This window comes from Penaeus vannamei, chromosome 33 (assembly GCF_042767895.1).
Source record: "Penaeus vannamei isolate JL-2024 chromosome 33, ASM4276789v1, whole genome shotgun sequence".
NCBI classification, from domain to species: domain Eukaryota; kingdom Metazoa; phylum Arthropoda; class Malacostraca; order Decapoda; family Penaeidae; genus Penaeus; species Penaeus vannamei.
Genome location: NC_091581.1, coordinates 30,073,198 through 30,090,697, shown reverse-complemented (window position 1 = coordinate 30,090,697; position 17,500 = coordinate 30,073,198). Strand labels below are relative to the sequence as shown.

Below are 17,500 nucleotides of genomic sequence, written 5' to 3'. Positions count from 1 at the left end.
AATTTAAATATCCCCATGATAAGCGAAGCAGGTGTGGTTGGCAGTTATGTAGTTGGGGAATTAAGGCTTAGAGACAGGGAGGGGGCGGCGGGTGGGGTTGGGGGGGGAAGGGGGGAGAGGTCAGGTGCGGGTCAGTTGGGGTTAGAGCTAAAGGATTTTTCCCTGATAAACTCTGTGGAACTTGTCTGACCTCATGGCACGTGATTATAATTTGAGCGATAAAAGAAATAATTGAATAGTTTTATTTTACATTAGGAAGAGTGTTAGGATTGTTAGATTTATGATCTTGGCTTATATCGGTATTGCTTTTAAGATGAATGTTTAGATACAACGGGTGTTAACAAAATGAAATTTAGATACAGGACTATCAGTAAGGAGAGCACCACATGTTCCCTACAACCGAGCAATTCCCCTCAGATTATCTTAGCCAGGAGGGTAATACTCTTCCAGTGGCTATTACAAGATATTTCCCCTCCTGAGAGTTTTACGGGATAAATATTCACTTTCCCCTATTTTACCGACGGATAATTCCCCTCACTTTAGACCCGACTCCAAGTTGTCTGCGTTGGAGGAAAGAAATAACTTTGCTGTGATAGTTAAGGTTAAAGTAAATCAAGGTCTTCAGTACCTAAAAGCTTATATACACTGCTGTGATTTTTTTTTTTTTTTGAAATAAATTCGACATTTAATTTCTCAATCTCGAGTAAAGTAATGTAATTATCTTTAATTGAAGTACCTGCATGTGAATAGTCTAGCTTATCACGGAGTATACAGTAATGTGAACTTATCTCCTATTCCACTACAACTCTATGTTGATTGGGCAGCACAACATAAGTCGAACATCAGCATGGAGCACTTCTTTCTGCCTACATGGCGAGAAAACAAGACACTTCAATCATGTCAAATGATTATTTAGAAAAGTTCTCCCACCGTACGGTCGATTTTGTAATCCATTTACGAGTATCCGCCATGGCATAGCTTGAGAAAACCGCTTTTGTTTGTTATTATCTCCAGGAGTTATCATTTCTAATTTGGAAGAAATGGCGCTCTTGTAGTCCTGCGTTTCCGTATAAAACACATGACCAGGAAACATAGAGCATAGAAGGACTAGGAAACATAGAACATAGAACGACCAGGAAACATAGAACATCGAAGGAACAGGAAACATAGAACAGAGGACTAGGAAACATAGAACATAGAAGGACCAGGAAACATAGAACATAGAAGGACCAGGAAACATAGAACATAGAAGGACCAGGAAACATAGAACATAGAAGGACCAGGAAACATAGAACATAGAAGGACCAGGAAACATAGAACATAGAAGGACCAGGAAACATAGAACATAGAAGGACCAGGAAACATAGAACAGAGGACTAGGAAACATAGAACATCGAAGGACCAGGAAACATAGAACATAGAAGAACCAGGAAACATAGAACAGAGGACTAGGAAACATAGAACATAGAACGACCAGGAAACATAGAACATCGAAGGACCAGGAAACATAGAACATAGAAGGACCAGGAAACATAGAACATAGAACGACCAGGAAACATAGAACAGAAGACCAGGAAACATAGAATATAGAAGGACCAGGAAACATAGAACAGAGAAGGACCAGGAAACACAGAACATAGAAGAATAAACAGCTCTCTTGTAATCCTGAGCTTCCGTACAATACACATAACCAGGAAACAAGGCCTCCTATAAGAGGAAAGGCCTACCGCTCGCCAGTGCAAAGGGAGAGAGAGGACCTGTCCGCTTATTAAAATCCTTGAAAGGGAATTGTCCGGCTTTACGAAACCCGCGGAAGGGGAAATGCCAGAGCTGCTGGAGGGGGAATGTCCCTCGCTTGGCACTTCTCTTCCCAGTGGCCTTGCTCCTTCTAATGCTACGAGTGAGAGTGATTATAAGGATGGGTACAGTATAACAGCAGCAATTATGATAATGGTAGACTGACAGATAGACAGATAAATCGATGGATAGACAGATACATTGATAGATAGATAGACGGATACATTGATAGATAGATAGATGAATAGATACAAAGATAGATGTTAATAGACATACAAAGATGGATAAAATGATGAAGATGATGATGGTGATGATAAAAGTAATAACAATAATATCTATAATAATGACGATAAGAATGATAATGACAATAATAACGATAATATTGATAATAACAATGGTAATGATAGTAAAAATAACACAAATAATAAAAGTGGCTAACAATAATGCTAATGATCAACACAATAACAACAACAATACATCAACAATAACAAAAACACCAAAACAACAACCAACAACAAAAATAAACACCACTCATAACAGCTCATAACATCTTTATCAACGACGACCAGTGTATAACAAATCTTATCCCATTATCTTACCTGTAGTTAGACGTCTGCCTCCCGTGTCTGTCTGCCTCCCGTGTCTGTCTGTCTCCCGTGTCTGCCTCCCGTGTCTGTCTGCCTCCCGTGTCTGCCTCCCGTGTCTGTCTGCCTCCCGTGTCTGTCTGCCTCCCGTGTCTGTCTGCCTCCCGTGTCTGTCTGCCTCCCGTGTCTGCCTCCCGTGTCTGTCTGCCTCCCGTGTCTGTCTGCCTCCCGTGTCTGTCTGCCTCCCGTGTCTGTCTGCCTCCCGTGTCTGTCTGCCTCCCGTGTCTGTCTGCCTCCCGTGTCTGTCTGCCTCCCGTGTCTGTCTGCCTCCCGTGTTTGTCTGCCTCCCGTGTCTGCCTCCAGTGTCTGTCTCCAGTGTCTGTCTGCCTCCCGTGTCTGCCTCCTGTGTCTGCCTCCCGTGTCTGTCTGCCTCCTGTGTCTGCCTCCCGTGTCTGTCTGCCTCCCGTGTCTGTCTGCCTCCCGTGTCTGTCTGCCTCCCGTGTCTGTCTGCCTCCCGTGTCTGTCTGCCTCCCGTGTTTGTCTGCCTCCCGTGTCTGTCTGCCTCCCGTGTCTGTCTGCCTCCCGTGTCTGCCTCCCGTGTCTGCCTGCCTCTCGTGTCTGTCTACCTCCCGTGTCTGTCTGCCTCCCGTGTCTGCCTCCCGTGTCTGCCTCCCGTGTCTGTCTGCCTCCCGTGTCTGCCTCCCGTGTCTGTCTGCCTCCCGTGTCTGTCTGCCTCCCGTGTCTGTCTGCTTCCCGTGTCTGCCTCCCGTGTCTGTCTGCTTCCCGTGTCTGCCTCCCGTGTTTGTCTGCCTCTCGTGTCTGTCTGCCTCCCGTGTCTGTCTGCCTCCCGTGTCTGTCTGCTTCCCGTGTCTGCCTCCCGTGTCTGTCTGCTTCCCGTGTTTGTCTGCCTCTCGTGTCTGTCTGCCTCCCGTGTCTGTCTGCCTCCCGTGTCTGCCTCTCGTGTCTGTCTGCCTCCCGTGTCTACCTCTCGTGTCTGCCTGCCTCCCGTGTCTGCCTCCCTTGTCTGCCTCCCGTGTCTCCCTCCCGTGTCTGTCTCCCGTGTCTGTCTCCCGTTTCTGTCTGCCTCCCGTGTCTGTCTGCCTCCCGTGTCTGTCTGCCTCCCGTGTCTGTCTGCTTCCCGTGTCTGCCTCCCGTGTCTGTCTGCTTCCCGTGTCTGCCTCCCGTGTTTGTCTGCCTCTCGTGTCTGTCTGCCTCCCGTGTCTGTCTGCCTCCTGTGTCTGCCTCCCGTGTCTGTCTGCCTCCTGTGTCTGCCTCTCGTGTCTGTCTGCCTCCCGTGTCTGCCTCTCGTGTCTGTCTGCCTCCCGTGTCTGCCTCCCGTGTCTGTCTGCCTCCCGTGTTTTTTTGTCGAGATGAAAATTTCCCTTCTGTGGTATTTTGGAGATGGACAATACCCGTGTAATACTGGAGGCTGGCATTATTGGGTGCTGGTTATGTTGTTGGTGTTGTTAATGTTATTTTCTATTGATTGTTATAATTGTTATTATTATTATTATTATCATTATCATTATTATTATTATCATTATTATTATTAATATTATTATTATTATTATTATTATTATTATTATTATTATTATTATTATTATTATTATTATTATTATTATTATTATTATTATCATTATTATTATTATTGTTATTATTATTATTATTATTATTATTATTATTATTATTATTATTATTGTTGTTATTATTATTATTGTCTCTTCGAAAATGTCCAATATTACACGGATTCACTTTTTCTGAAAATAAAGCCTTTTGTTATTTCTCTTGCCATGATTTTACTCTCACAGGGCCTATTATTTATGCAATTATTACCATTATTTATCACTATCGTTAAATGATATGCCTTATTATTACACTGATTTCATTTGACATTATTGAATGTAATTTATGTAATCATTATTATTACTTTTGCTTCTGTGAGTGTTATTTTAGTTGATTAGTAATAGCATTTCAGTTACTTTCGCTATTAGTAACAGTATTTACACTATTACTATTGCTTAAATGACCAATATTATCTTATCCTTATATTAATGATCAGTATAACCACCATCATTATTTTAGTTTTCTGAAATATTAATTATCATCCTTTTGCTAATCACATTCATATTTACTCTATCGATAAAACTGAACAAAGTTGTTCGTATAAATATATTTACCTTCGCTTTGGTAAACTTGCATAACAACAGCACGTACAAGATACACATACATACAAAAGGTAGAATACCATTACGATTTTATTACACATAGCTCGAGCACGTGAACAGGTGTCCCTCTATCTCTCCAGTCAAGGTCAGGTGCTGAATCAACAAGTGTCACCTATCAGCTCCTTGTATTTGCGTTGGAGTGGGTGTTAATCCAGTTTTCCTGTGTCATGTTTGTGTGTGTGCGAGGGTCGTCCCCAGAGCCATGGCCAGGGCGGGGTGGGGAATACAGTACAGGTGTGAATAGTTCGTAGGATTTTGTTGATTAGATTAGGGGAGGAAGTGAGGGACGAGAGCGAGTGAGAGAGATAGAAAGAAAGGGAGGAGAGAGAGAGCGAGAGATAGAGTGGGGAAGAAGTGAGGGAACGAGCGAGTGAGAGATAGAAAGAGAGGAAGGAGAGAGAGAGCGAGAGATAGCTGTTTGATTGGCGACGATCGTTGGGGTTTATGTGGGTGGGTGTTGGGGCGGTTATAAGTGTGCTTTTTTTGTTTGTTTGTTTGTTTTGGTGCTTGGATTTTGTTCGTGTGGGTTTTCGCCGAAGAGGGAGAGAGTGCTGGCCGAATCCTCTCAGCTGTCTTGGGCAGCGTTGCAGAGTCTTGATCTCCTCCTCCGCAGATCTTATGCTGGGACCGAATTCCTGCATCGATTATTGCTGTTTATGTTTGTCTTTCCTTCTTTCTTCTCCCCGTCTTTCGTCTTTACTTCAAAGGGAAGGAGAGGCACGAAGTAGACGCAACGAGTATCAAAATCTCTCTACATATCACAGAGAATAATCACGTTTAATATTGACCTCCGTTTTCTCTGTCATATATTTCACGCGGATCTAGACCATTTTTATATCTCAGTTTTAGTTAGATCATGATATTTAACAATTCCACCGTCAAAAAAAAACATAGAAAGAAAAAAAAAACATAATCTCTTTGTCAAAACTATTTGCTACAAACGTGATTCATGAAGAAAGTTCAGTCATGCTAACCACTGTTGTGAAGCATCAGGTCAGGTGGGAGAGCGAGCCATAATAAAAAAAAAAAAATCGAGGGACCATAACTTACTTCTAAACTTAGCAACAATACATTCTGGCCAAAGAATGCGTTTTCTTTGTCCCGACAAGGAGGCATTACGTCATAAGGGCGTATTTTCCCATCACCCGGGTATATTATTAGCCTTTCAGCAAGAGAGAGAGAGAGAGAGAGAGGAAGAAAATGCGACACAGAATGAACGAAACGGACGCGGTGGCGTGGCGTCGTTCATTGTGTGGGAGTGAGCTGTATTTTGCTAAGATTAGTCGTGATAAAGATTGTTTAGATTACATTTCCACTTGACTCCTAGGAACCAGAGTGGCTGAGCTGTATGTAAGTATTTGCATTTGAAATTGGTTTGCTTTAATATTTTTTTTTTTTTTTTTAGAACGCGTGTGTGTAAGTGTGCTTGTGAGAGATAACTAGAGAGAGAGAGAGAGAGATAGAGAGAGTGAGTGAGTGAGTGAGTGAGTGAGTGAGTGAGTGAGTGAGAGAGAGAGAGAGAGAGAGAGAGAGAGAGAGAGAGAGAGAGAGAGAGAGAGAGAGAGAGAGAGAGAGAGAGGGGGGGGAGCAGAGAGAAAGAGACAGCCAGACAGACAAAGAGAGAGAGAAGAAACAAACAGGCAAACAGACAAACAAACAGAGGAAGAGAGAGAGAGAGATTTTGTATATTGTGAAAATAACAATTTTGCGCCGCTATACGAGTACATTAGCTATACTTCCACTTCAAACGGAGGAGCCACACCGCTACGAGTACGGCAGCCGCAGAACGTAACTGGCTGACCACGACTTTCACTCGCTTGGCTCTCAGGGAACAGCGAGAACCACTGAAAACTTAATCAAACTTGGAAATGTCAAACTGAGAAGTTGATCGCTAAAAACTGCGATAGAGAATGCGACTTAACTGAGGAAAATCACCTTTACAGAATTCTTGGGCCATGACAAGCGCAGAACTTGTCAAATATAGTGTTAAATGCAACAAAATGTGATGTAAACAGTTATATGAACTTGGTAAACATGGAACATAACCTAGCAATGTCAGCTTCAACATAGCAGAAATATGTTAAAGTGCGTGAAGAAGCAGACATGACAACTTGGCAAAACATCATGAAGATATGTTGAGAAATAAACATGATAACTGGACAGGAACTGATCAAAAAGCGTCGAGAAGCAGACAAGACAAATTAACAAAGCAAAAAATATCCTAATATGAAGAGATACACACACAACAACTTGGCAGAAATATATCAAAATGCGTAGTGAAAGCGACATGACAATCCCCTGTCATATTCCCCCCCACACGAACCGCTTTGTTGTCACGAGCGTTGCTGACCACGTGCTGCCGCGTCCACATGCGTCATTTTCCCCGCGCGCGCGCTTTAATTTTTTATTTACGTCGGTTACAACTGAAAGAGTGGACATAATTACTTCCTATTTCTGCGGTTGGAACGAATGGTTTCTCCGCTTTTTGGAGAAGTGTGTTATACTCGATGTCATTTCTTAACGTATCATAAAGGAATGTTTTAAGTACATCGGTTATTCAAGTTCATAAGATATTCCTTATATGAAGTATGTATTATATATTTTGGTTTGAAGTGTACAATGTATAATGTACATTTTCTAGTGATTGTCTCCATACGCTTGTGCATACATAACCATCTTTCACGTACAGCTTATAGCATATTGTACACATTCACAGTTCCATTACTTTAAAGGGATACGTTCTATCATGCGATCCTCTCTCGCGTGTTCCTCTCGAGTGGAGAAGCGAAGCTCGTTAGCAGCGCACATCCTGCTCAGTACCTTCCGGTCCGCCGTCAGAAATGTCCTACTTAAAGAGCAGCGGAAGGACAGGAACATCCCTTTGTCGATTCCCCTGAACAGCGCAAGGGGAATGATGAACTCTGGTGCTTTGGGAAAAATCGAGATGTGTTTCTCTTTCTTGTAAAATAAAATCAAATTCGGGATTGTTGCCTTGCGAATGGGACAGGGGGGCAGAGGGACTTCGATTATTGAAAAGCCTGAACAAACGGCAAACTATTTGGGTTGATTTAGAAGCAGACAGGGACGGCTTTTTTGCTGTAAAGATTAAGCAACATCTTTAGTCTGATTCGTTTCAAGTAGACTAACAGCGGCTGAAGATGCTGAAAGAAAACAGGAAAGTAACAGAGCATACAAACACGACTCCGAGGATTCATCATGGAAATCGCAAACAAACTAGCTTCAGCCTCATGACTGCGACGCGGGCTGTGTGTGTCCTACGATTAGATAGAATAAAGAGTCCGCTACAGTAGGAGGCGCTTTGGTCCCCCTCCCGTGTGAGAAAGGCAAGCAGCCATTCCCCCCCACCCCCCACTTCTCTCTTCCTCCTGGTGTTGTTGTTTTTTCTTCTGTAGGATGAGAAGGGGCGACCCTGCGTCCACCTCTCGTCCCTGGTCAGAGACGTTACTCGGCGGGGAAAAACGGTGTGAAATCCCAGAATCGCCTCCTCTTTTTTAGCAACAACTACTGCATATTTTTCCTATAGCATCTATTCTAGTCTGGGAAGCAGAGTCCACGATTCACTCTCCTTGCAGGCATCGAAAGTCGTAACATTTATTTGTAGAAACTATTGCCAACCCCTTCCTGGCCGCCTTCTGCTAGCGAAATATAAATATGTCAGTGCCGCGCCACGTCAAGACAAAGACTGCAGCCCCCGCCCCCTCCCCCCCCTGCCCCCGCCCCTCTCCCCCGCCTGAAGATCCTGCAAGCCACCCACACGTGCTTGCTTGGCAGTGCTCGGGCCAAACTAGTCCACGGGGTATCTTTATGCATTTCAGCGCCCCGTGATGGCAGAGGGGCTCCTGCAGGACCGTGGCAGGGTCAGAGCAGGTGGCGGCGGCAGCGTGAGGAGTTGCAGGGAGGCCTGAGGAGCGGAAGTGGTCCCAGCGTGCACGTCGTCGCCGCCAGCCACACCAAGTATCGGCAGTCCCCTGGCCCGGCCACGTGTGTCTGGCATGACGTCACGGGTTCTGCTGATCGTCGCTTTTTGGGGTTTTCCGCGCTCGTTTTCTCCCTTCGCACTGCGCTCTGATCTACCTTTTTTTATCGTCTTGCAGAGACTGACGAGGAGTTGGTGGTGTTTATGCCATGTTGCTACGAGCGCGGCTAATAACTGGGAACTCAATGGCGAGATCCTTGAGTGGCGTCATGGACCAACTTAGCGCCATGTCGTCGATTAGGACTTAGGATATTGTGTAGATAAGATCCAATTCATTTAGGGAGTTGTTGGAGACATTTCCATATTGTCCTCCATGAAGAGCAAAGGTAATAGGTAATTATAAAAGCAAAACCTAAGGAATTGTTTATAAAAGCAATCCAAGTGCCTCAGGGTAAACTGTAGACCTGTCGCCCGATACGGATATTCCTTCGTATTTTCCTCGACGGCTAAACTCCACGGCGAGGCTCGGAAGCTCGGAGGAAAACCGCGACAGTAACCAGCGTGGCGGTCGACCTGGGGACTCGGGGAGCGCCAGCGAGAGAGTGCGAGGCGGTGACGTCAGCGGAGGCAGAGGCAGCAGGAGCAGGCAGTGAGCGCTGACCGTGAGTAATGCTCTGACAACCTCCGTGTATCGTCAGCAACGCCCTCAAACGCGGCGTCGGCCAGCGTGTGGCGTTTCGGCTCGTCTCCTTCCGAGGACGACGCCGTGACGCACACTCCTCGCGAGAAATGCCAGGCGCGGAGGCTCCCCCTAGCCAGCGAGGTGAAGGTCGGTCAACGCGAAGGTTAGGAGGTGCTGCGTGAGGCATGGGCGTTGCCACTCGGGGAGATTTAAGCTCATGTTCTGGATGTGGGCGTCTTGGGTCGAAAGGCGGAGCTCGCACTTGGAGAAGCGTCGCATTTAGGACGAGAGTCACTGACGGACGTGCGTGGAATGACGAGTCTAAGCGCGCTAACGTTCAGCCATTTGCTGGTGGTCGTCCCATGGTAGAGGCGCATCCCGCCCACGCACTGATTAACAATAGCACTGCACTGATACTCACAACCACTCCCCTGTATCAGTGTAAGAACAACGCAAAAATCAGGATTAGAAGCACTTGACGACCATCATAGACTAGACACGTTGATTAAAGAATATTGTTAGCAGAACTGAAGGCTGTTTCGTTATCTGGCTTTCAATTAGTATGAGTTGAACGCTTCTTTGGATCATGCAACCATGAAGTGCAAACCGAGTGCATGCGCAAAGTGCGTCGCGAATTTTGATCCGGATAATGACGTAATGTGGTCCTGCACTTACGTTAACATTCTACCCTTGTAGAGTGTTTGTTCGTCTCATTAAGTCCCGCTTTACTATTTCTTATCTTGATACTGTTATCATTATCATCACCATCATTACAGGACTTTCTTGTGCTTCTTATGTTTCAATTTTTTATTGGAACATGTACTATTACTACAGCTAGTATCTGAACATATTTCAATAAGTAGAATTTTTATTGGAACATTTACTATTATCACAGCTAGTATCTGAGCAGAAATATCATCTAAATATATATTTTTTTCATGATTTTCAAATGATTTCAAACCAGTAACATCAGCAATTACATCCTCCCATCTAACCATCTTCAATAACGTAATCGGTGGCGCCATAAAAATAAAAAGCAATCACGCATTTTCTCCCAACTAACTCGAAAAGGATTCATCGGGGGCGGGATCCATCATAACGACCTTGAATCACACTTGGCATGATGGCCAGGGACTTATCCCGATGATGACGTAATCCATCATATACAGAAAATATGATTAATCCTATTTTTAGATCCTGATCAGTCATAGGAGGAGAAGGGGCGAGGAGGACGACTGTGGTGATAATAGTAATGGTAAATAACCACAACAATAGTTATGATGTTAATAATGATGGTAATAACAGCAATGGCAAGAGTGATGATAAGTATGATGATAATGATAGTATTGATAATGATGATAATAATAGCAATAATAGCAATGACAAGAGTGATGATAAGTATGATGATAATGATAGTATTGATAATGATGATAATGGCAGTAATATTGATGATTATAGTAATAATATTATTGAAAATAATGATGATAACAACAGCAATAATAACAGTAACAAATATGATAAAAATGTTACTACTACTGCTACTAATTTACTACTAGTAGTACTACTACTAGTAGTAGCAGTAATGATTATAATGATTATGATACTAATGATGATAATAATAATGGCAATGATAGTGATATGATACTACTACTAATAATAATGATAATAATAATAATAATAATAACAATAAAATAATAATAATAATGATAATAACAATAATAGTAACAATAAAATAATAATAATAATAATAATAATAACAATAGAATAATAATAATAAGAAGAAGAATAACAATAAAATAATTATAATAATAATAATAACAATAAAATAATAATAATAACAATAATTATAATCATTATAACAACAACAATTATGATGATTATGATATTGATAAAGCTAATAATAATAGTGATAATAACAAAAACAGTAATAATCATAACAGTAATAGATAGCAAGCTTATGCAATTGCAAAGATGATCTGACGCGGAAGCCAGATGGATGACCTTAGGCAGTTATTGATATGTAATAAAGGGAATTCAATCTCGCTTTGAATTGATCATAAAAGCCAAATAAAGGGAATTCGATTTTTTTTATTGACTAGAGACGCCAAATAAAGGGAATTCGATCCTTTTGAATTTATTATAAACTAAATAAATGGAATTTGATCTAGTTTTGAGTTTACTATAAACGCCAAATAAAGGGTTTCGATCCTTTTTTTTTTATCATAAACGCCAAATAAAGGGAATTCTAATTTTTTTGAATTGATTACAAACGCCAAATTTGGTCTCGTTTTTAATTTACTATAAACGCCAAATAAAGGGAATTCGATCTTTTTGAATTGATTATAAACGCCAAATAAAGGGAATTTGATCTTTTTGAATTTACTATAAACGCCAAATAAAGAGAATTCGATCCTTTTGAATTTATCAGAAACGCCAAATAAAGGAAATTTGATCTTTTTGAATTCATTATAAACGCCAAAATAAAGGGAATTCGATCCTTTTTAATCTATTATAAACTCTAAATAAATGGAATTTGATCTAGTTTTGAATTTACTATAAACGCCAAAATAAAGAGAATTCGATCCCTTTGAATTTATCATAAACGCCAAATAAAGGCAATTTGATCTCGTTTTAAATTTACTATAAACACCAAATAATGGGAATTAGATCTTTTTTTATTTACTATAAACGCCAAAATAAAGGGAATTCGATCCTTTTGAATTTATCATAAACGCCAAAATAAAGGTAATTTGGTCTCGTTTTGAATTTACAATAAATGCCAAAATAAAGGAAATTCGATCCTTTTGAATTTATTATAAACACTAAATAAAGAGAATTTGATCTGTTTGAATTGGAATTCGATCCTTTTGAATTTATAATAAACGCCAAATAAAGGGAATTTGATCCTTTTGAATTTACAATAAATGCCATGTTGCTGTGGAAAAGGTTCACAGAATTATGTAAAAGTCGAGGCTGTTTGGATAGCGAAAGATGGTGAGATAATGAGAGAGATGAAAGAGAATTGCGAGAAAGAGATAATGAAAGAGATGAGAGAGAATTGGGGGAAATGAGATAATGAGAGATGAAAGAGAATTGGGGTAAATGGTGATGATTTCTTTCTTCTTCATCTTGTTTTTCGTTATCTGTTTATCATTGTTTTGTTTTAGCTTCCATTCTGGTTTCCACAGTTCTTCCTTGTTTTATTTGATTTATATGCTCCCTGTATTTCCATTGTCCTTGAGGTTTATTTCTCTCCCCTCTTTTTATTTCTCTATTCCTCTCTCCTATCCCTTTCTCCTTTTAAGTCATCCTCTCTCTATTCTTCTGTCCTATTTTCTTCTCTATTTTCTCTCCTCTTCGCCTTACTTCTCTTCCTTCTTTTTCTCTTGTCGTATTTTCTCTCCGTCTTCATCATTTTTCTCTATCCATTCTCCTCATATTCTTTTCTTTTCTCCTCTTTTTTTCTTTCCTTTTGCATCTCTATCGTTTTCCCTTTATCCATATTCCTCTCTCTATATATGGTCTCCCGGTCTGTGCTCTCTCTCTTTCTCTCTCTCTCTTTCTCTCTCTCTCTCTCTCTCTCTCTCTCTCTCTCTCTCTCTCTCTCTCTCTCTCTCTCTCTCTCTCTCTCTCTCTCTCTATTGTACCCTTCCTTCGTTATATCTCTCCTCTTCTGTTTTTTTCTATCTAACTTCCGTTATCTCATTCATCCTTTGCTTTTACCTTCCACTTCTTTTCTTTTTATCTCTTCTCTTCCTTTCATTAATCTACCTCTCCCTCTCCCGTTTCCTTCACTCTTTCTTTATTTGTCTCTCCTCTATCTTTCCCTTTTCTTAATATACTTCTTTTCTTTCTCTCGTCTTCCCCTTTTTCCCCACTCTCCTTTTTCTCCATTTATCTCATTTTTTCTTACATTCTCCCGTTACTTACTCTCTGTTCTTTCTCCTTTTCCTTCCTCTTCGCCTCCCATTTTCTTTTCTTCCTCCCTCTCTTCCATTTCTTCTCCTTCCTCTCCGTCTCTCCCATTTTCTCTTCTTTTATCTCTTTCCCTCTCCCTTTCCCTCCTCTTCCCTATCCCCTGTCCCGTTTATCTATTATCTCACTCCCCTTCTTCATATTCCTCTGCCTACTTTCTCTCCCTCTTCCTCTTCCTCTTTCACTTCTAACTTGAACGCTCGTCACAAATACATTAGTCTCTTCTTATCTCATCTCTAATTTTTCTTCTATCTATTCTATATCTACTATATCTCTTTATCTTCCTCGTCCTCCCTTTGGTTCTCCTTTCTTTGCCTTCTCTTCTTCCTTTCTCCCCTACTGCTTTTTCTCTTTCCTACTTATCAGCCACTCACTTATCTCTCTCTCTCTCTTTTCTTCCTCTATCCATTTGCCAACCGCAAATTGTTTTTCCTTTTCCTTTGGTCTTCTTTGTTCCTTACTGCTTCATTTCTTTCTCTCTTTTATCTCCCTCAACCTTCCCATTGTACCCCCTCCCTTTTTGCCTCTCCCTTCTTCCACTTTTCCCTTTCCATCTTTCTCTCTATTCTTTGCCTTCTCCCTACTTTCCCCATTTCCTTTTCCTTTCCTCTCCTTGTCTCATATTCATCCTTCTCTCTGCCCTCTCCTCACTTCTCCCCTTCCCTCCTCCTCCTCCACCTCCTTCCCTCCCTCTCCACCTCCTTTCCTCCCCCTCCTCCGTCTCCCTCGCGCCCCCTCCTCCACCTCCCTTCCCTCCTTCCCTCCTCCACCTCCTTCCTCTGCCCCCTCCTCCGCCCTCCCTTCTCTCCCCTTCCTCCACCTCCCTTCCGCTCCTTCCTCCACCTTCCTTCCACTCCCCTCTCCTCCACCTCCTTTCCCTCCCCTTCCTCCACCTCCCTTCCTCCCTCGCCTCTCCTCCTCATTCCTCCCTTCCGCAGCCCCCTCCTCCACCTCCCTTCCCTTCTCTCCTTCCACCTCCGCTCTCTCCCTCCACCTCCCTTCCCTCCCCCTCCTTCCACCTCCTTCCCGCCCCTTTTCCTCTCTCTTTCCCCTCCCTCTTTCTCCAGTGTCTCCCCTTCCGCTCCCTCCTCCTCCACCTTCCCCTCCGCCCTGCTCCTCTCTCTTTCCCCTTCCCTCTGCCCCCCTTTCCTCCACCTCCCTTCCTCCCCCTTCCTCCACCTTCCTTCCTACCTCTCCCCCATTCCTCCCTTCCTCTCCCCTTTCCTCCCACCTCCCTTCCCTCCCCCCCTCCATCACCTCCCTTCCCGCAACCTTCCTCCACCTCCTTTCCCCACCTCTGCCCTCCATTTCCCTTCCTGCTCCTCCTTAACCACTCCCTCCTCCACCTCCCTTCCCTCTCCCTCCTCCCACCTCCCTTCCCTCCCCTTCCTCCACCTCCCCTTCCTGCTCCCCTTCCTCCACTCTCCCTTCCCGCCCTTCCCTCCCCCTCCTCCACCTCCCTTTTCCCTCCCCCTCCTCCACCTCCCTTTCCTCCCCTCCTCCACCTCCCTTCCCCCCTTTCCTCCATTCCTTCCCTTCCCTCCACCTCCCTTCCCTCCCTCCCTCCCCACCTCCCTTCCTCTCCCTTCCCTCCCCCTCCCTCCACCTCCTCCATCTCCCTTCCCTCCCCTTCCACTTCTCTGGTTCCCGGCCCCTCTCTTCTCCTTCCTTCCCTTTCCCGCTCTCTTCCTCTCATCTCCTCCCTCCACTCTCCTTCCTCTCCTCCTCCTTACCTCTCTCCACCTCCTCTCCCTTCCTCCCCTTCCCGCCCTTCCTCCACCTCTCCCTCTCCTCTCTCTCTCCTCCACTCCTCCCTCCCTTCCTCCTTCTCTTTCCCTCCCTTCCCTCGCCCTTCCTTCCACCCCTTCCCTTTCCTCCCTTCCTCTTCCACCGCTCCTTTCCTCCTGTTCTCCCCCTTCCGCGCCCCTCCTCCACCTCCCTTCCCGCCCTTCCTCTCTCTTTTCCCCTCTCTTCCCTCCCTCCTCCCTCCACTTCCTCCCTTTCCTGTTCACCTCCCCTCCACTCCCACCTTACCTTCCCTTCCCGCCCCTTCCTCCTATCCTTCCCTTCCCCTTTCCTTGCCTCTCTTCCCTCCTCTCCTCACTCTTTCCCCTCCTGTCTCCCCTTCCTCTCCCCTCCTGCTCCTCTCCTTCACTCTCTTTCCCCTCCCGAGCCCTTGTGCTCTCTCCCTTCCCTCGCCCCCTCCTCCACCTCCCTTCCCTCCCCTTCCTCTCTCTTTCCCCTCCCCTCCCTCCCCCTCCCTCCTCCTCCTCCCTTCCTTCCTTCTCCTTCCTCACTCTTTTCCCCTCCTCCATCCTTCCACCTTCCACCTTTCCCCTTCTTTCCTCCTTCCTCCACTCTCCCTTCCCTCGCCTCTCCTCCTCCACCTCCCTTCTCCTCCCTTCCTTCTTTCTCTTTCCTTTCCTCCACTTCCTTCCCTCGTTCTTCCTTCCTCTCTCTTTCCCCTCCCACACGCTCTTGCCTCTCCCTTCCCTCGGGGGTCGGATGCGAGAGGCTGTTGCGGATGCGCCTTGTCCACTCACCGACACGCTAATCACGATGCCTTGGCGACGGCAACAGTTACCTCCCGGCGAGTCAAACAACTGATGTATTCATTTACGAAAACGAGAGAGAAAGAGAGGATGGGGATCGGAGAATGGGAAGGGGAGAGAGAGAGGGAGGGAGGGAGGGAGGGAGGGAGGAGGAGGAGAGAGGAGAGTGAGGGAGAGAGAGAGATAGAGAGAGAGAGAGAGGGAAGAGAGAGAGAGAGAGAGAGAGAGAGAGAGAGAGAGAGAGAGAGAGAGAACGAGAGCAACAGTTACCTCCCGGCGAGTCAAACAACTGATGTATTCATTTTCGAAAATGAGAGAGAAAGAGGATGGGGTTTGGAGAATGGGAAGGAGAGAGAGAGAGAGAGCGAGAGAGAGACAGACAGAGATAGAGAGAGAGAGAGAGACAGACAGAGAGAGAGAGAGAGAGAGAGATCGAAAGAGAACGAGCGAGAACGAGAGAGAGAACGAGAGATCGAAAGAGAACGAAAGAGAGAGAGAACGAGAGATCGAAAGAGAACGAAAGAACAAGAGAGAACGCGAGAACGAGAGAGAGAGAGAGAGAGCGAGAGTGAGAGTCGGGTGCAAAGGTGGGAGGGATTCCACCTGAAGCGAGAGGGACGTGTCGCAACATCTCAAAACTGGATTGTAAGCGTCATGAAGATGCCTCTGACCTACGGGAGAGGGGGGGAGGGGCCCCTCTGGGGGAGAATGGAAGCTGAGAAATGGAGAAGGGCGGAGGGGGGGGGGAGGTCGTATAAACTCTGGGCCTCACAATGGCTTAGAGTAGCGGGGGAGAGAGGGAGAGGAGGAGGGAGAGAGGGAGAGAGGGGAAGGGGACGCGGGTGGTATCAGTAAACATATGAACAATATCGCCGCCCGCAGCCTCGGTGCCACGGCCAAGGCGACAGCGCTCGTGTGGGCGTAGCTTGGGCGTGTCGCTTTGTCTGAGAGGAAGGAGACGTCGTGACTGTGGGCGGGCCGGGGTGAGGGCGTGGTGCCGAGAAGTGGGCGTGGGTGCGAAGATAGGAGGGAGTAAGTGACACAAAGAGAGAAGTAAAAGAGAATGCGGAAATGGAGGTGGGGAGAGAAGGAGGGGAGAGAGAGGAGGAAACAGGTTGTAATGAAGCAAATGAATGAAAATGGGATGTTAAGAATGATAGAAGAATAGCAAGAGTGACTTTGAGGAGGGATGAAAAGGGGGGGGGGGGAGAGAATGAAGTAATACACAGAAAGAAAACAAAGAGAAAACAAAAAATCCAAAACGTCGAAAAGGAGAGACCAAGAAGAGATAACTTTTAAAGGGCACAACAATAGAAGAAAAAGGAAATGTGTAAAAAAAAAAAAAAAAAAAAACAGCAAGGAACTCGCTCCTCAACGAAAACAATAATCAAGCGTTACGTCTCTTATTAGAATCCCCGAGAACGAATCACACGCGGGCCGGAGCAGGCAACTGGACGAGGACCTAACGAACGACGGGCCGAGAGGGAGATAAAAAGCCAGAGCGACGAGGGCGTAGGGATCGGTGCGGCCGAGGACAATGGAGGAGGGAGCTCCGTAGGGACGCGAGGGCGAGAGCGGCGGCTGGCTCGCGGCGGGAGGGGATGTGGCAGGGCCGCAGGAGGAGGAGGAGGAGGAGGAGGAGGAGGAGGAGGAGGAGGAGGAGGAGGAGGAGGAGGAGGAGGAGGAGGAGGAGGAGGAGGGAGAGTCATGAGCTCTGCGCAGGATGAGTGGTTAGTTCGGCTACGGCA

At 45.2% G+C, this 17,500-nt stretch overlaps 1 protein-coding gene across 1 annotated transcript in view; it reads left to right on the top strand.

The window, feature by feature from the left end:
* Positions 1–9,061: 9,061 nt before the first annotated feature.
* Positions 9,062–17,500, top strand: part of LOC138867922 (prolyl 4-hydroxylase subunit alpha-1-like) — a 36,236-nt gene continuing 27,797 nt past the window's right edge. Inside the window, exon 1 of the mRNA XM_070145050.1 lies at positions 9,062–9,205. The gene's annotated coding sequence lies outside the window, so the exon portion shown is untranslated. The remainder of the gene's footprint in view (positions 9,206–17,500) is intronic.